General features: G+C 38.4%; 1 protein-coding gene across 5 annotated transcripts in view; it reads left to right on the top strand.

Annotated features, from left to right (window-relative positions):
* myripb (myosin VIIA and Rab interacting protein b) overlaps nucleotides 1-20,804 on the top strand; it is a 188,520-nt gene that overhangs the window by 83,113 nt on the left and 84,603 nt on the right. Inside the window, exon 1 of one of the 5 annotated variants that reach the window (XM_051098064.1) lies at nucleotides 15,986-16,006. The exons of the other annotated variants lie outside the window; for them this stretch is intronic. The gene's annotated coding sequence lies outside the window, so the exon portion shown is untranslated. Of the gene's footprint in view, nucleotides 1-15,985; nucleotides 16,007-20,804 lie in introns of those variants that run through there. 5 annotated transcript variants of the gene reach the window in all.

Below are 20,804 nucleotides of genomic sequence, written 5' to 3'. Positions count from 1 at the left end.
AGCATGTTTCTAGCATGTTTCTAGCATGATTAGCATTTCTAGCATGTTTCTAGCATGATTAGCATGATTAGCATGTTTTAGAGCATGATTAGCATGTTTCTAGCATGTTTTAGCATGATTAGCATGTTGATAGCATGTTTCTAGCATGATTAGATGATAGATAGATAGCATGATTAGCAAGCATGATTAGATAGATGTTTCTAGCATGAGATAGATAGTTGTTAGATAGCATGTTTCTAGCATGTTTCTAGCATGATAGATATGATAGATAGATAGATAGATGCATGTTTCTAGCATGATAGATAGCATGTTAGATAGATGATAGATAGATAGATAGATAGATAGATAGATAGATAGATAGATAGATAGATAGATAGATAGATAGATAGATAGATAGATAGATAGATGAGTTTGAATGAGTTTGAATGGATTAGAAATACAGTACATAGAAGGGAAGTTTGATTGAGTCTCAAAGGATTCTGGGAGTTTTGACAGTTGGGATTTGAAAAGTGTTGGCTCATTTGAACATTCCGTCAATGTAAGTCTATGGGATTTTTCCCAGTTTTAACAGTCATTTTTAGGAAAACCGTAAGTCTGATCAGTTAGAAAAGATATAGCACACCCGGCCAGATCAGTCTGAAGATCTGGGCTGAGTTTGGAGTTTGTAGAGTTAAAGCTCTAGGAGGAGTTAGAGTTGATAATTTTAGTCTCAGAAGAATAATAATAATAATAAGATAAAAAGCATTAAGACAAACTTTAAGACAAGCAAAGTTGGCTTTTTAGAAAAAAGTTTGAAAAGTTTGAAAAAAGTTGAAAAAGTTTGAAAAGTTTAAAAAGTTTAAAAAGTTTAAAAAGTTTTAAAGTTTGAAAAGTTTGAAAAAGTTTTTAAAGTTTAAAAGTTTAAAAAGTTTTAAATGTTTGATGAATTTCAGTTTGTTTTTAGAAGTTTTAAATGTTTGAATTTTTTTTTTAGATAGTTAGATAGTCTGATGATAGAATGTTTTAGATGTTTCTAATGATAGATAGATAGATGATTTTTAGATGATTCTAGATGATTAGCATGTTGCTAGCATGTTTCTAGCATGATTAGATGATTAGCATGTTTCTAAGTTATTATGTTTGCTAGCATGTTTCTAGCATGATTTAGCAAATGTTGTTAGCATGTTTCTAGCATGATTAGCATGTTTCTAGCATGTTTCTAGCATGATTAGCATGATTAAGCATGTTTCTATGTTTCTAGCATGATTAGCATGTTTGCTAGCATGTTTCTAGCATGATTAGCATGTCAGCATGTTTCTAGCATGATTAAGCATGTTTAGCATGTTTCTAGCATGATTAGCATGATTAGCATGTTGCTAGCATGTTTCTAGCATGATTAGCATGTTGCTAGCATGTTTCTATGTTTCTAGATGATTAGCATGTCGATGTTTCTAGCATGTTTCTAGCATGATTAGCATGTTTAGCATGTTTCTAGCATGATTAGCATGTTGTTTCTATGTTGTTAGCATGTTTGTTAGCATGATTAGCATGTTGCTAGCATGTTTCTAGCATGATTAGCATGTTGCTAGCATGTTTCTAGCATGATTAGCAAGTTCACTAGCATGTTTCTAGCATGATTAGCATGTTGCTAGCAGCATGTTTCTAGCATGATTAGCATGTTGCTAGCATGTTTCTAGATGATTAGCATGTTGCTAGCATGTTTCTAGCATGATTAGCATGTTGCTAGCATGTTTCTAGCATGATTAGCATGTCGCTAGCATGTTTCTAGCATGATTAGCATGTCTTAGCATGTTTCTAGCATGATTAGATTCTAGCATGTTTCTAGCATGATTAGCATGTCGTTAGCATGTTTCTAACATGATGATGATTAGCATGTTTCTAGCATGTTTCATGTTGATTGCATGCATGTTTCTAGCATGATTAGCATGTTGCTAGCATGTTTCTAGCATGATTAGCATGTTGCTAGCATGTTTCTAGCATGATTAGCATGTTACATAGCATGTTTCTAGCATGATTAGCATGTCGCTAGCATGTTTCTAGCATGATTAGCATGTTGCTAGCATGTTTCTAGCATGATTAGCATGTTGCTAGCATGTTTCTAGCATGATTAGCAAGTTGCTAGCATGTTTCTAGCATGATTAGCAAGTTGCTAGCATGTTTCTAGCATGATTAGCATGTTGCTAGCATGTTTCTAGCATGATTAGCATGTTGCTTAGCATGTTTCTTTAGCATGATTAGCATGTTGTTAGCATGTTTCTAGCATGATTTTAGCATATTAGCATGTTTCTAGCATGATTAGCATGATTAGATGTTCTAGCATGTTTCTAGCATGATTAGCATTTTAGCATGTTTCTAGCATGATTAGATGTTGATAGCATGTTTCTAGCATTAGATGTTACTAGCATGTTTCTAGATGATAGATAGATAGATAGATAGATAGATGATAGATAGATAGATAGATAGATAGATAGATAGATAGATAGATGAGTTGAATGAGTTTGAATGGATTAGAAATGGACAGTACATAGAAGGGAAGTTTGATTGAGTCTCAAAGGATTCTGGGAGTTTTGACAGTTGAAATTTGAAAAGTGTTGGCTCATTTGAACATTCCGTCAATGTAAGTCTATGGGATTTTTCCCAGTTTTAACAGTCATTTTTAGGAAAACCGTAAGTCCGATCAGTTAGAAAAGATATAGCACACCCGGCCAGATCAGTCTGAAGATCTGGGCTGAGTTTGGAGTTTGTAGAGTTAAAGCTCTAGGAGGAGTTAGAGTTGATAATTTTAGTCTCAGAAGAATAATAATAATAATAATAATTTAAAAGATAAGTTTAGATAAAAGTTGTTGGCTTTCAAGCCAAACTTTAAGAAAAAAAAGTTTGAAAACTTTATGAAAAGCTTGAGAAAAAAAAAGTTTGAAAAGTTTTTGAAAAGTTTGAAAAGTTTGAAAAGTTTGAAAAGTTTTCAAAAGTTTAGAAAGTTTAAAAGTTTTTAAGTTTGGTTTTAAGTTTTTGGTTTTCAGTCTGAAATGATATTTTTAGAAGTTTTAAAGTTTGAATGTAGTCTGTCAGTCTAGAGATTTAGATAGATAGATAGATTTTCTAGATAGATAGCATGTTAGCATGTTTCTAGCATGATTAGCATGATAGATAGATATGTTTCTAACATGATTAGCATGATTAGCATGTTTTTAGCATGTTTCTAGCATGATTAGCATGTTTCTAGCATGTTTCTAGCATGTTTCTAGCATGATTAGCATGTTGCTAGCATGTTTTAGCATGATTAGCATGTTGCTTAGCATGTTTCTAGCATGATTAGCATGTTGCTAGCATGTTTCTAGCATGATTAGCATGTTGCTAGCATGTTTCTAGCATGATTAGCATGTTGCTAGCATGTGTTTTAGCATGATTAGCATGTTTTGCAGCATGTTTCTAGCATGATTAGCATGTCGCTAGCATGTTTCTAGCATGATTAGCAAAGTTGCTAGCATGTTTCTAGCATGATTAGCATGTTGCTAGCATGTTTCTAGCATGATTAGCATGATTAGCATGTTGTAGCATGTTTCTAGTCATGATTTCTAGCATGATTAGCAAGTTGCTAGCATGTTTCTAGCATGATTAGCATGTCGCTAGCATGTTTCTAGCATGATTAGCATGTTGCTAGCATGTTTCTAGCATGATTAGCATGTTGCTAGCATGTTTCTAGCATGATTAGCATGTTGCTAGCATGTTTCTAGCATGATTAGCATGTTAGTTGTTTCTAGCATGTTTAGCATGATGATTAGCATGTTTCTAGCATGTTTCTAGCATGATTAGCATGTTGCTAGCATGTTTCTAGCATGAGCATGTTTGTTTCTAGCATGATTAGCAAGATTAGCATGTTGCTAGCATGTGATTAGCATAGCATGATTAGCATGATTAGCATTTCTAGCATGTTTCTAGCATGATTAGCATGTTGCTAGCATGTTTCTAGCATGATTAGCAAAGTTGCTTTCTAGCATGATTAGCATGTTGCATGCATGTTTCTAGCATGATAGCATTGCTAGCATGTTTCTAGCATGATTTAGCAAGATGTTAGCATGTTTCATGATTCTAGCATGATTAGATAGCATGTTGATAGCATGATGATTCTAGCATGATTAGCATAGATAGATAGATAGTTAGATAGCATGTTTCTAGCATGATTAGCAATACATGTTAGAAGCATGATTTGAGCATGTTTCTAGCATGATTAGATAGTTGCTAGCATGTTTCTAGCATGATTAGCAAGTTGTCTAGCATGTTTCTAGCATGATTAGCATGTTTTTAGCATGTTTTAGATGATAGATAGATAGATAGATATAGATAGATAGATAGATAGATAGATAGATAGAGATAGATAGATAGATAGATAGATAGATAGATAGATAGATAGATGTTTGAATGAGTTTGAATGGATTAGAAATACAGTACATAGAAGGGAAGTTTGATTGAGTCTCAAAGGATTCTGGGAGTTTTGACAGTTGAAATTTGAAAAGTGTTGGCTCATTTGAACATTCCGTGAATGTAAGTCTATGGGATTTTTCCCAGTTTTAAACAGCATTTTTAGGAAAACCGTAAGTCCGATCAGTTAGAAAAGATATAGCAACTAAATGTCAGATCAGTCTGAAGATCTGGGCTGAGTTTGGAGTTTGTAGAGTTAAAGCTCTAGGAGGAGTTAGAGTTGATAATTTTAGTCTCAAGAATAATAATAGCAAAAACTAATCAACTAATGTAAGTAAAACATTCTCAAGCTTACTGAAGGCAAGTAAACACTCCAAGTAGGCCTATTAGTTACAAATAAAAGGATAAATACATTTATTAATCAAAAATACAAATGAAATCATATTTTAGAATTTATTTTTTTTTTTTTTAGGTAGGTCTATCTAAAGGCTATTACAGAAATAGACTACTACAGACATTTCTTGAAGAAATAAATGTTAAAATAAAACATACATTAAATATGATTCTTATTAAAGTTAATAAGTGATTCAGTCAAGAAAAGTGAGTGATTTTGTCTTTTTCTTTCGTTGTTTGATTAATATTTATGACGCGCTCGGCGGCTACAGGTTTACGCTGCTGTCGCTTTAAGATCTGATGCACAGATCAATTATTTTGACGCATCAGTATTTCTCCCAACTGTTCAGGTTTACTTAAGACAAAACCAACTTCATTCACACAAATAGTATCTAAGACGAGCATGTGTGTAGCAATAACAGAACCTATTAGAAGCGAAAGAGAACTCGGCATTCGCACACTGACTGAGAGGCACGTTCTGTGAGCACGCTTTGAGTGTATGCGCACATAAGCCCGTCGGCTTTCAAGTAGCCTACTGGACAAGACTTAAAAATACATGCAAATACTGAATATCACTTTCGTGATAATGCATAGAGTCAGTGACATTTCCGTCAACTGTCTCTGGACAGTCTGTCTCTGGACAGTCTGGACAGATCCGAGTCTGTGACAAGTCCGGGTCGCCTAAAAATTGTACTCAAGACTAGACTTGAGTCCGAGTGTGAGTCAGAGTATCCCAACTCTAGATTTCTGGGTAAAAATATGTTTCTAGACCATTTTTTTCAGTGTACTAGTACTAGTAATAATAGTACACTCTAAAAAATGTTTGGCAACCCAGTACTGTGTAAATATTGAACAGAACACATGCTGGGTTATTTTGACCCAGCTGGTTGAGTTAAATGTTTTTACCAAACATACATTTTATTTAAGTCAACTATTTATTTAAAAATGATTATATTGGTGGCTTAAAATGGACTGGAACTACAATATTATAATATTACATACATTTTAACTCGTTTAACAAGCATTTAAGGCATAAAAAATGTAACATTTAAAAGTAGCATTTTAATTTTAGTGTATTCAACCATTCTCTGTAATCTCTTTTTGCAGAAATAGCACTAATTCTCGTTCCCAAAATATGAGCCAGTGAAGGGCTGCTGTTCGGTGAGGTAACTGCGAACTTCAGACCGCGGCCTCATGTTTCACTCGTAGCTCAAAGATGCCTTGACTGACACCAAAACCTGCCCATAAATAAACAGTACTGAGATAAGAGAACATATTTTAATATCAAACTAAATTAAACTGACACAGCTGACTGACATCTCGTCCTTATGTTGTGTTGCGTAAAATAATACAATTTACAACACAGTAAAGACTTTATAAATGAAATAAAATGGATACAAATCTTTATTTCGCTTAAGAAGTGCACCAAATTGGTGGTGTTGAGAACTTGACTCAAAAAGCACACGCTCTGACTGTAACTCAGCAGCTGGGTTGTTTCGTCAGAGACAGGCTCAACCCATCGGCTGGGTAGAAAAATAACCCAGTGTTAAATGACCCAGCAGCTGAGTTACAGAAAAGCATTTGAGTTAAAAAAATAAAAAATAACCCAGCAACTGGGTAAAAATATTACAAATAACCCAATAAAATGACCCAACAGTCTGAACTAATGTTTTTAATATTAATGTTGATAATAACAACATTACATTCATTCAAAGAATTATAATTATTATTGTTAGTAAATAATAATAAAAACACCACTGTCACAAATCCGCCACCTCCATCACACTGTCCGTCACTCGATCAGGTTTCTCCATGCGCACATTTCCCAGAATCCATCCAGGCTCACACCAGCCCACAATCTCCTGATTGCCCACACCTGCATCTGCTTACCTGCACACTATAAATATCTACTCACCTAGGGATGCAACGATTATAAATTTTGGTTGTACGATTATAGTCTGAGGAATAATCACGGTTTCACGGTTATCACGATTATTATTCATTCATTTATTTCAAAACACTATTAGTTAAGAAAATCACATGAAAACTCCTTATATTTTAAGGTGTTATTTATTGCTGCTCAGTAACCAAATAATACAGCACAAAATAATAATAAAAAACAAATAGTCAATTAAAATAGTCAAAAAGACAAATAGTCCATTTCCAGTTCAGTAATAATTTTACACTGAAAATAAATAACAGAATAATGAATAAATAAATAAATAAAAATAAATAAAAATAAGAATAAATAAAAAAAATAGTATTTGTCTAAATTAAATCTTAGCTACATATTAGCTAAATATTTCCCTATTAAAGAGAACAAATGTAGTTAAAGGCACTTGTGATATTACAAAATTGTTTGGTATTTTCATTTTGTGTTTTTTTTTTTTTTTTTTCTTTTTGGACCAGAGTAGAAACATTGAAAATGAAAAAGCTCTAACTGGCTTTTGACTTTAACAATATAGCTTCCTTTTGAAAATGAATAATACAGTACAGTGAAAATAAATAAAAAGAAACCACATCTCTGGTATTGAATATTAGCAAGCTATACATATCCTTTTGGAACAAAACAAGGAGTCAAAAGCTGCAGGACCCACATACAACAGGGCCCTCAAATTGCACACTTATTTCCAGTCCTTTCAGTTCATATTATAGTGCAGAAATGTAAGCATGTTCACATTCTCAGTGCTCAGTCTTGACCGATGAGGAGACAGGATGTGGCCACTTGCGCTAAACACCGTTTCCGAGGGCACACTTGTTGCAGGAATACAAAGGTACTTTCTGGCCACTTTTGAAAGCATTGAAATTTCTTCCACATGTGCCTTCCACCAAGACAGTGGGTCAGAATCGGCACTGATTGCAGGAAGGGACACGTATAGTTTTATCTCTGAGTCAATTCTTTCTTGGATTGATGGCATTTCATGTGCTGAAGCTTGTGACCTGTTCTTCTTTGCACTGGTGATTTGCTGTAACAGCCCAGACAGTCTCTTTTTGGTGGTGGTGGATGAGGTCCTCACACTGCTCTGTGTGGTTGATGCTAGAGGATCTTCTGTATCTGGATGTGATGCAAGTGCCATTGCTTCATCACTGCATGCCTTGACTGTGTCATCCAGATTTTCAGCAAAGCTTCCTTTAAACCTGGGATTCCCAAATCTGGATATGTTCAGAACATTCTTCATTTCCTCTGTATATCTCAGCTGCATTAACAGGTCTTCTCTTATTACAGCTTTCATTTGTTTAGTGAGAGCACAGTCTTCCTCTTGATCTTGAAGAATCTCATTGTTAATGTGCTCCAAAACTGGATTCAGGCAGGAAAGTGTGACTTGTTTCTCTGAGGCCAGGACATCAGTGACGTCATGTAGAGGACAAAGAAGTTGGCTTAGTTTCTCCAGGACAGTGATGTCAGTGTCTTTAGGCATAAGATACCAGGTGCTTCTGTCTCCTACTAGTACACCGCAGATGGCCTGCTGCTGCTCCAAGAACCTGGAAATCATTTCAAATGTGGATCCCCATCTGGTGACCACATCATGTATCAGTGAATGCTCAGGGATGTTCAAAACAAGGAAACCAAACACACGGAAATAATGCTAAGGCTTTCTTCATATTACTGGCATTGTCTGTTGTAATTCCAGACAGGTTCTCTTTTTTTATCTTCCAGTCCAGGAGCATGTTTTCTATCATTTCAGTGATATGCTCTGCTGTGTGGTCTTCTGGAAAATAAAGAGTCTCAAGACAGTGAGTCTTTAGCTTCCAATCAGTAGAGAGGTAGTGCACTGTAAAGCTCATGAAGGGTTCTCCTCCACCACCATGGCTGGTCCACAGGTCTGTGGTAACACCAAACCACACACCCTCTGCCAGCTGTTCCTCCACACTTGCTTGTACTTCCTTGTACATGGCTGGGATTTTGTTTGTGGAGAAGTAGCTTCTTCTAGGAACTTTGTATTGTGGCACTGCCTTTTTCATCAGATGAAGAAATCCAGGTTTTTCCACAATCTGAAATGGCATCATATCTTTGGAGATGAAATAGGCCACTGCTTTATTCAAATCCTGGGCTTGTTTTGAAGTGGAAGCATAAGTCACACACTTTGCAAAAGATTCTGCTACAGTTGGTTGTTGAACTGCAGCTACACCACTAGTCTTGAGCTAAAAGTGAATAAGAAAAAATTAAATAAAATGATCAATAACAAGATTAACTTTGACTGGAGTTGCAATAATGATATAAGATAATTTTCAGTATTTAATTACATTAACAATTATAAATTATATTTCTATAATTTATAATAATATTAATGTTATCATTATCAATATAAAAGACTAAAATTAACTTAAATGAACTGTTGTTATCATCAGCTTTCATCCATACATAATCATTTTAATAATTTGTAATAATTCATCTAACACATCGTTTGTTTATGTTGCACTGAAAGCCGTGCACAACTCTCACCGCTACAGTGTTGATTCATTAATATTTAATTCCCTACCAACGCCCTGGTCATTCTTTGTGTACCCAAAATAATCCCAAACTGCCGACTTCAGGCGCTTCTTCGGAGGAAACAGAGTTTTGCTGTTTGGTGCCTCAGCCATAGTTAATCCAGTGTGCGTGCGTATTAGCCTCGGTCTCTTATAAGCTCGGAACTTTAAACTAGCCCACAGTTGGCAAAACTTTGTTTAGCTGCAGCAGTTTCGTTCCGTGCAACAGAAACGCGGTGTTGAGAAGCCTTTACGATTAATTAACTGTGACGAATTAAAGCGCAGTTAATAGTGAAATCGGTTAATCGTTGCATCCCTATCCACCTTATTTTTCAATGCGGAAGTAAGCTGTTTTCTGGTAATGTGTCAGATGTCCGGTTCGTAATCCGCCATAAAGAAATAACGAGAAGAATATCAAAGTGCAGTAAACGGTAAAACAGTTTGCACTACAAACCAGTGTGTTCATAATTAAGATACTACATTAAAATAATATGGTAAGACACGCCCGTTTGCAATATCAAGCAGCAAAACAACCTTTTGTGCAACTAAAAATAGCTGGAAGTGAATAAGACCAGAAGCCAGACACAAAAAATTTACAAATGGCTGCACCCACTCTTATGGGAAAAATAAGGTGGATACTCACCTCATTCCCTCGTCGGCTGGTCTCAAGGTCTCAATGTTGGGAATACCTACCTGTCTCTGCTCATCTTCCTAGGATGGACTGATGCGAGGATTTCTAAAGGAACGAAGCTACGAGGATTACACACCAGATAAGACTTTGAACCTTATATACTATATGCTTCCACCCTTTGATCTCACTTCCATTTTACATTTGAAGCGTCTGAGTTCATCAATAAAAACCTTGTTTGTGAAACTTACCTCGTCTGTGCCTCTTCCAACTGTGACAGAAGACCAGCCCCTCAAAAGAAGATTTACTTCCACAGATTAGAGTACATAATGATCGGAATCATTACTAAGCGGCAGTGGGCTGAGGATGTGTGATCTACGTCAGGGTGGTCGCCTCCTGGAGAAGTACGTGGAGGAATTCATCGAGCTATCCCATCAGGTGGGCTGGCCCGACGCCTCGTTATGTGCAGTTTTTCAGATGGGACTGGATGAGAACACTTGTTCGTTGCAGTTTTCCCGTGTGTGATTTCTCTTTAGCTGAATTAATCAGTCTCATTCTATATTTGAACGACTCTAACTTTGAAGGCGAAGAGGATAAAAAGAATGTGTGCCAGTCTCATCCAGTCCCTTCTAAATCTCATCGGACCTTGCCAGCTCACCCTATGCCCGGCCATCGACCACGATCCCTCCTATCCTTCCAAGATTTCCCGTTGTCACAAATGGGAGTCCAACAGCGCTAACCTGGGGGCAAAGCTGGCGGATCCAGCAATCACTTACGTCCGATCAGCGCTGAAATCCGCTGCCCGTTCTCTGAAACCAGCAGCAATAACCGTACCGATCCTCAGCCCAAAACCGATGACCACCCAGTTAAACCAGCAGGCCGCAGCTCCCAAGTCAAGCCAGTCGACCACTCTGCACTCAAACATGCTGGTTGTCCCGCACACTAAAACCCCGCTCACCCCACATTCCAGCCCGCTGACTTCCCCTTCGTCACGCTCATCATCCTCTCCTTTGGCAAACACTTTACATGTTGACACGCCAAGTCAGCCGATCTCTCCGACATTATGTCAGCCGGGCTCTCTGATGCTACGCCAACCGGCCTTTCTGACGCAATATCATCCAGTCTCTCTGACGTCAGGCCCGCAGGTCATCAAGCACCCTACCACGCCGACCACTGAGCACCCCAGTATGCCGGCCACAAAAGTCGCCAATGTCCAATGCCCCGACCGAGATGGCCGCCAAGCCTGAGTCGCTGACCGAGATGGTCACCAAGCCAGAGTCGCCGGCCAAGATGGCCACCATGTTCGAGCACCCAGCCAAGATGGCCGCCCAGCCAGAGCACCTGGCCAAGATGGCCGCCAAGTTCGAATCCCCGACTGAGATGGTCACCAAGTCAGAATCCCCGGCCAAGATGGCCGCCATGTTCGAGCACTCGGCCAACATGGCCGCCCAGCAAGAACACCCGGCCAAGATGGCCGCCCAACCAGAGCACCCGGGCAGGTCCGCCGCTCAGCCAGAGGCCCTGGCCAGGAAGGCTATCACGCTTGAATCCAGTTCCTTTGTCACAGTCAAGAAGCCGTTCCATACTCTCATGAATCCAGTTCCCTCGCTACGGCCAGGAATGCCGTTGCTTACTCCAAGCCCGTGCCTCCAGAGCTCCCTCCAGAGCCTACTCCTCCTGAGGCCCTCCAGAGCCCGTGCCTCCAGAGCACCCTTCAGAGCCTGTGCATCCAGAGTACTCGCCAGTGCCCACACTGCCGGAGCCCGCTCCTCCTGAGCACCCTACAGAGCTCGCTCACCCTGAACACCTTCCAGTGACCTATCCTCCAGGACGCCCTCCTGAAAGCACAGCACCACCCTGGCTGCCTGAAAGGCCAGCGCTAACCTGGCTCCCTGAAAAACCAGTGCCACCCTGGCTCCCTGAAAGCACAGCACCACCCTGGCTGCCTGAAAAGCCAGTGCTACCCTGGCTCCCTGAAAGGCCAACGGCACCCTGGCTCCCTGTTAGACCGGTGCCATCCTTCCTCTACGATTGGGCTTCTTTAGGCGTGAGGTCGCGCCTTCCGGGAGGGGGCGGTAATGTCACAAATCCGCCAACCTCCATCACACTGTCCGTCACTCGATCAGGTTTCTCCATGCACTACATTTCCCAGAATCCCTCCAGGCTCACACCTGCTCACAATCTCCTCATTGCCCACACCTGCATCTACTTACCTGCACACTATAAATATCTACTCACCTCATTCCCTCGTCGGCTGGTCTCAAGGTCTCTACGTTGGGAATACCTAGCTGTCTCTGTTCATCTTCCTAGGATGGACCGATGCGAAGATTTCTAAAGGAACGAAGATACGAGGATCACACACCAGATAAGACTTTGAACCTTATATACTATATGCTTCCACCCTTTGATCTCACCTCCATTAATGCCTTTATGTTGGAAGCTTCTGAGTTCATCAATAAAAACCTTGTTTGTGAAACTTACCTCATCTCTGCCTCTTCCAACTGTGACAACCACATTTTATCCAAGTGAATAATTATTATACATCATCATTAATTATATTTATAGTTATTTACTTGTTTTTTTAATTATTATTCTTGTTTTAAATTAGGGCTGCACGATAAATCGCATGTGATTGTGAGGCGCACTTAGTCAATGAAGCCGGTTCTTTGATTAGTAGTAAAGCTCCTTCACGTGCGTTCAGCTGGAGCGGCAATTAATACACAGAGCCGTAAATCACTGACAAGCTACGCAAAATCGCGCTCATAATCGAATGCGATTCATCTGCGATTATGAGTGCGATTTTGCGTAGCTTGTCAGTGATTTACGGCTCTGTGTATTAATTGCAGCTCCAGCTGAACGCACATGATGGAGCTTTACTACTAATCAAAGTACCGGCTTTACTGACTAAGCGTGCCTCACAATCACATGCGATTTATCGTGCACCCCTATTTTAAATGTTAATGTAATAATAATAATTTTATTATTATTATAAACATTATAAACATACCAATGTCTTGAGAGATTATAAATTATCTACACAAGGTTATTGGGGTAAAGTGACTGAGGAATGAAGAAAACTGTAATGCAAACACATTTGCTGCATTCTGTTAAAAGTAGCATGAGGGATGTTACCTCTTAACTCACAGCCAGCATAAAGCATTTTTGATTGTTTTCATGGCTCCCAGATTATTTTGTTGTATGAATAGCTAAACATGCAGTATGTCAAAAGAACATACAGAGCCTCTGCTTTTAAACAAACAAACAAAAACATTTTATTGTAGTTTCTTTTTGTTTTGTTTGAGCAAAAAAAAAACGCCTCATACCATATAACAGAGAAAACGTGGAAAGTCGGAAATTCCATCAATGATGGGGATGTTCTGTCTCTTAAATAATTAAGAATTACGTCAATGGTGGGGAAAGAATTAATATATAATAGACTCTGTAGCTTTTTGTTACTCAAGAAAAAAAGTTTACTGCCATTTTTGGAAATCATATATCCACATCTCAGTGAAATCTCTGTCTTTCCAGTTGGAAGTCTCAAAATCAAATGATGTTCAGTAGCATTTTTTTCCGTGTAGAAAGTTGGAAATTTATACTTTCTAAGCTGAATGGAACTGGTGGCCATTCCACAGTAGGCTTTTATTTTGCATTTGTGTTTGTAACTGTGCGCAAGCAGATGTTTTCATCTGTTAATTATTACTGTGATATTCTGAGAGAACTCACTTTGTAGTAGATAAAAAAGCATGTGATGAGAAACACAGGTGTGAAGACATATGTAGTTATTATTTTACCAATTTCGACTCATCAGACCAGGATGTGTCCTGACTGAACTCTAGTGAATGGATCACCCAAGGTGCATATTAACACCAGGTGTAAACGAGGCCAATGTGCGTTGTTGTCTCAGCAGTACATTCTCAGATGTAACTTTGATGTATTTAAACTATATCCTGGCAGAGCTGCAGTGCACATTCATTTAGATGCTTAGTGGTTCTTTAAATAAAGTCCCACTTTGCAGTCCAGATCATCCAGAAACGTCCACTGAACAGCCTGTTCCCGACCTTTATAACTTCTATGCTGTTAAACCAATTTGGGAGACAAGCTGCTGAGTCTTGGGGCAGAAACATGAAAAAAAGAGAAGAAGAGCAGAGAAGAACAGAGAGAGGATGCCTGAATGAAAAGAGGCCATTAGGAGTTCCACTCTTCCATGCCAAATGCAGATGCAACTATGTGCATAATGCAATTGTGCATGCATATTTATTTATTTATGTATGTATTTATTTATTTATTAATAATAATAATAAATTAATCAACAAATTTCAGTTTATCTTAGATTTTAGTTAAAAATGGCAATTTTTCAAAGCTCCTAAGAATTTAAACAAAAGCTGACTGTGTATCTGTTCACAGAACTGGAAATCCCAAACCTAGTATGTGTTAACACTTTTAACCAAACAGCAAGAAGCTGAAAGAAAGCATGAGGAAGGATGTTAACTGTGTGGCTTGGAGATGAGTGGGTCAGGGTGAGGTTGGCGTCACAGTGCAGAGTGGCTCCCTGCTGTGCAAGAACATTACATCTCGTCCAAAGAGCTTACTTGCTCCTCACACACTCAAATGACAAATGACACTGCTGTCTTTTTGATCTTTTTTTTTTTTTTTTGTAAACAATGCAAATGTTTTTAATGTCTTATTTGATAAATTTGATGCGTCCTTGCATAATAAATGAATAAAAGTATTAATTTTCCTAAAAAAAAAAGATAAATTAAACAAAAAAAAAAAAACTTACTGGTGTTGCCAGACTCATTATGCAAATCACTTAAAGCAATTATTTTCTACAAATAAAGCTATATAACTGTATATATGGTTGTAGCACCACAAGACTGTCACAAGATTGTTATAATAAAATATTCTACTCAGAATAAAATTTTATTCAGAGTATTATTTTTTGGGGAAAAAAAAATAAAAATAAAATATGACCTTGAATATTTATCTGATTCCCCTCATCACTTTCCTCATTACAGAAAATAGGCCCTCTACCTTAGTCACAAATAATCTCCCTTTCTATCTCTGTTTTTATTTACTCTGTTGGGGATTATTGAGCAGAGAATGGGAGACAAGCAGAGAATGAGCAGAGACATTCAAAGGAAAGGAGAAGACAGGACTGACTGTAGAGGCCACTTTATTGAAGGAAGAGAGGGGTGAGTAGTGTCCAAATGAAAAAAAAAAAAGTTCACTAGCTACAAAAATTAATATTCAGCTTATCTGAGAGAGAGAGAGAGAGAGATGTGCAGAAAACTAAATAAATATTGTAGATAAAGGCTAATGGATGCAAAAACACAAAATCAAGCCAAGAAGAGACTGTGTTCTCTCGGTCCTACAAGACATAGATGGAGCATGCACACATTCATATTTTCCTAGTCCCAGTTTTTGGACAGACCAATTCAAAATTCTAAAGATTAAAATGCAAATCAGATGTCCATTCTACACCGGTTTTCTTTAACAGGATTCTTTAAAGGGGTTATCGGATGCCCATTTTCCGCAAGTTGATATGATTCTTTAGGGTCTTAATGAAAAGTCTCTAATATACTTTGATTAAAAATTCTCAATGGTTTTGTAAAACAACACCTTGTCAAAATGAGCTCTGCAAAAATCATCTCATTCTAAGGGGTTGTTCCTTTAAATGCAAATGAGCTCTGCTCACCCCACCCCTCTCTTCTTTCTGTGAAAAGACGGTCTTGTTTACTTTAGCCGCGTTTAGCCGCTAAACTTGCTAACTACCACGTTATAAGGAAAGGCGATCGCAAAGATTCATAAAAAAACGCTTATACTCACTTCTGCTGTAAGTGAAGCTGGATCATGAATGATTGGCGCGAACATAGACGGATATATGTAGATCGGGAGGCGCACTCCATTCACAAACAAACGTAATCTACTGCATCTTCAGCGGCTCAGATGTCGGGAGTAAATGACAACCACTACTTTCATTATTACATCCAGCAACACAACGCCTCAATCGCTCAATCGGAGATATCTTGTCTAACTTACATCCCTGCTTCGGCATTGAAACAAGGAAAGTTACTGGACTGTGACAGCTGGTCTGGGGTAAGAGCTCATGTCAATCAACTATTGTGGGAGCGGCCTCACACCGACAGGCATCTGAGAACGGCTCGATTTGAAAAAGTGGATATTATTTTTACAGATTAATTAAAAACCACTGCATGGATTTTTAGCATTATAGGGTAGATTTGTACGTACACTGCCAACACACATTAATGTTCAAACAACATGGAAAAAATGAACTTAGTATCCGATGACCCCTTTAACACTGTATGCCAAACCTGAAAAGCCTCTGCAGTTTGCAGCGTAACTATATTTGGATTAGAAATTCTTATCAGTCCCGTTCACGCAGTAGAAGTTAAATTACTTTAGCTGGGAGTAGATTCATTAGGGCTGAATTACATAAGGCCAAAGAAGGTCTAAACCAGCAGTTTTAGTCTGAAACAAAACAGATTTATCATTAGACTTATTATTTTTATTGATTCTTGTTCACATTGTTTACAAGTATTTTATCATTAAATACTGATAATAAAATACCTTATCAAGTATTTATTTATGCGAACAGACCTTGTGGCTTAATTAAAAATAGTTAATATCCATATGCTATAGATCAAGTGTACATATCCCATAATCCCTCTTGGTGAAATATTAACTCTGGAAAATTCCCTCTCACTCAGCTCTAGCCATGTATCCTTCAATTATTACGCACCGTGGGTGCAGCGCTCCGGCTCTTAAAACAAACATGGAAATTAATATTGAAATTTGCTCATGAATATTTTAGTCAACTTCAGTGCATTCCCAGGTTAGAGGATGACAGATTTAGCAGTAGATGCAGAATCACAAGAGATGCTCAAAATGAAATTTCCACTTACAGTGCTCTGTGTCCAAAAGCTTAGTTGTGATACACTTTTATCTTTGTTTGACTGTCTTGAGCTTATTTTGCTTCTGAACATATTGCATTCATATACTACAATATGCAGAGTTCTGCTAACAATCTCTGTTAGTCTCTGTGAAGTCATGAGGGTAGGGCAGCTAGCCAACAACAGAAAGGAAGATTTATGATTGTACTGCGTAGAGGAGATTCAGCCTTGGGTTCAGTGCTTGGCTTGTCATGCCTGTCAAAAGCAATCCAGTTGACCCAAGAGAGTAAAAGCAGATTCTGTAGGAAATTAAAAAGATGACTAGTGTGTTGCAAATGTCTTTCCAGGAAGTCTTCATCGGCTGCAACATCTTTATAATGTTCTCCATTAGTAGGACTACTATTGCATTGTTGCTGTCCCAGTACTATGGCATCCTGGGGGAACCCAGAAAAAATGTTATATACTTCATTTCATATTCATAGCTGTGAAATGTCTTAGAGGAGCAATTTTCAATCGATTGATTAAATTACATGCAACACTTCCCGACAAATGTTTAATCAATTGCTGCATCCCAATTCACACACTAGGCATCCTGAATAATATAGCTGTTACTGCATAACAACAAACATAGTATGTTGAAAATAGTAAACCAGACGTATTCAGGTGATATGCTTTTTTTTTCTTTATAAGTCTGCATCTGTGCATATTTATTTGGCTGATATTGGCAGTGCATTTATTTGTAAAAGGAAGTGTTTGTGCTTGTCTTGTTTTCTGTACCCCCACAGCACCAAGTACCTTTTTGTTGACAACAAAACAGAATTGTGTTTTGTGTATGTGTATGCATGCATGTGTGTGCAGACAAAACAAAATAATAATAAAAAATAAATAAAAAATACAGTAAAACAGTAATATTGTAAAAAAAAAAATATATATATATATATATATATGGGTTTTGTTTCATGTTCATAGCTTTCATGTCTTTTATTGGTCATAGTCACGGTTCCTGTCTAGTCATGTGGTTCTCTTGCCCTCATGTGATCCTGCTTTTGATTCCTTTGTTCAGTGTCATGTTCTAATTGGTTGTCTAAGTCGTGTGTCTTGATTCTCATTGGTTGTATTGTGTCATGTGACTTGTATTGTTTAGTATTTATAAACCCCATTGTTGCCATTGAGTATTACTCTCTGTACCCGCTGTTTTGTTGAGTGTATTCATGTCTGTGTTCTTGTTTTGTCAAGTCAAGCCACACCATGCCATTTCTGTGTTTATTGTACCTGCTCACTTTTGGGATAAAATAAAGCTGCACTTGGGTTCTCACTACGCTTGCCTCCAGTGGATGATCATTACAATATTGCGTGGTCTGCCTAATTGAATTAAAAAATGAGCAACCGTAAACATGTTTAAATTAAGTGTCATGTTAGCAGTTTGTGTCGTATGCTGGAGCAAAATATTAAGCATATTAGCAGCAGCAGCATTTATCATCTGTGTTTATACAGCTCGAGCAAAACACTGATCATGTAATCGCTCTGAGGACGCGCCAATAGTAATGAACATGAAAACAGGTTAAATGAAATAAGCATTCTTGTGCGTGCATTTTAACTGGGGTTCGCCATATCCAGCGGCGTAATCTTAGTGTTCACATTTGTTATTTGTAAGGTCAATGTTTTCATTAGCTGTGATGAGTGTGTGGTTGATTTCAGCTGCACGCAGTGTCAGAAGCACACATTTATCGCAGTCATATCAATGACACTGTTGCGGGAGAAGGGAAATAGGAGTTATTGCTTAAGATCAGTATCTATGGTTGTTGTAGTCCTGAGTGAAATGCATTATGAGTAGTGTAGTTTGGAGAAATGTGCTTGAGTGATGTGTGCTCTCGCTGTGCTGTAGTGTAGTTCAGAAAATGGAGGAAATTCAGTCAGTCCACCCGGGTGTTTTTGTGCACTGTAACCCTGACAACTTTTATCTGCACGAAAGAGTAACATGGCATGCATCGGCTAACTTTACCCATCTCTTCATTGCACAGACATGAATTAATGAGCTATTACGCTGCCGCTGGGAGTGATGAAGTGGAGAAGGTAACAGTTATCAAATGACTTTAATGATATTTCCTCAGGTGGGTGCTGGGGTCTTATCTATCGGATTGCAACGTATATAAATTGTTAATTGTTAAATATTGTTAATTAGCATTACACATAGTGCACGTCCAATTAGAGTTAAGCCAGTTGGCGTGGTAGCCAAGGCACACATAGGCCACTATTGTTAAGCTGGTCGGCAAGGTAGCCAAGGCTCAAATAGTCATAGGCCACTATTGTTAAGGCAGTCAGCAAGGTAGCCAAGGCTCACATAGTCTTTGGCCACTAGTGTTAAGCCGGACGGCGTGGTTGCCCAGGCACACATAGCCATAGGCCAATAGCATTAAAGGGGTCATCGGATGCTAAGTTCACTTTTACTTATGTTGTTTGAACATTAATGTGTGTTGGCAGTGTATGTACAAATCTACCCTATAATGCTAAAAATCCATGCAGTGGTTTTTAATTAATCTGTAAAAATAATATCCCCTTTTTCAAATCGAGCCATTCTTAGATGCCTGTCGTTGTGGCATCACACCGACAGAGGCCGCTCTCACGATAGCTGATTGACATAAGCGTTTTACCTCAGATCAGTTGTAACAGTCTGCCCTCTTTGTTTTGATGCCAGAGCAGGGATGTAAGTTAGACAAGAATATCTCAGATTGAGCGTTTGAGATGTTGTGTTGCTGGATGTAATAATGAACATAGTGATCGTCATTTAGCAAGTTTAGCGGCTAAATGCGGCTAAAGTAAACAGACTTGTAGCTCCACAGAGAGAAGAGAGGGGCGGGGCAAGCATAGCTCATTTGCTTTTAAAGCAGCCTTGACCAAAATGAGATGATTTTTGAAGAGCTGATTTTGGCAAGGTAAAAAGGGTGTTGTTATACACAACCATTGAGAATTTTTAACCAAAGTATATTATAGAATTTTCATTAAGACCCTAAAGAATCATATCAACTTGTGGAAAATGGGCATCCGATGACCCCTTTAAGCCAGTTGGCATGGTAGCCTAGGCACACATAGATAGTAATACATGCGGTTCACATGGCTCTTCGAAGCAGCAGCAGTACATATGTCTTAGATCTGCTTGTTGGGGGATTGGGGAAGTTCTCTGTTCTTGTTTTTGGCTTGTATTGTCCATTTTAAGTCTCCTGCTTTGTGGGGGGTTATTTCATATATGTTATATGTGCAGCAGCAGTATTTCTTACATGCTCAGACAGAATGTTGTGGATGTATTGGCAGTCGCAAGTCTCGGTACTTGCTCTGCCACAGCAGTAGCAGCAGAGTAGCAAATCTATTCCACCAAGACCAAACACATTAACATTACATTCATTTTATGCAGTGATGCAAAGCTGAATTTTCAGCAGCCATTACTCAAGTGTCACATTATTCTTTAGAGACCATTCTATTTAATATGACGCTCAAGAAACATTTATTATCAATGTTGAAAACAGTTTTGCTACTTAACATTTTTTTTTTTTTTTTTTGTGGAAACTTAGATTTGATTTCCATGTTTGCCTTGTTTTTGCCTAGCCTTGTTCTTGCCTTACTTGTGTTTTGGACCTTGGACTGTTTCATTGTCTATTGTTTGCTGCCTGCCTTGACCATTGCCTCTTTTTGGACTACTCTTTGTCTGGTGTTGGATCCTGCCTTTTTTGGGTCTCTTTTTTGGGTGCTTTTTTTTTTGAGTCTCAAATTTTCACGACTGCCACTCCAGAGCCAAGATGTAACTTTGGTCAAGACAGACAAGATTGATATCCAGTGTTGCCGGCCCACCGCTGATGTCGCTGTGAGTGGCGGGAACCCTGGTGACCTTAGTCCTCTCAAGCCCAGCCATCTTAGTGGTTCTGCCACCCTCCACTGCCCTTCAGATAATGGCGGCCGCCATTTTGTGTGTCTGGGCTGTACGCTTTTCT

The sequence above is a fragment of the Labeo rohita genome, chromosome 24 (genome assembly GCF_022985175.1).
Source record: "Labeo rohita strain BAU-BD-2019 chromosome 24, IGBB_LRoh.1.0, whole genome shotgun sequence".
Taxonomy (NCBI): Eukaryota; Metazoa; Chordata; class Actinopteri; order Cypriniformes; family Cyprinidae; genus Labeo; species Labeo rohita.
This window is presented reverse-complemented; position numbering and strand designations above follow the sequence as displayed.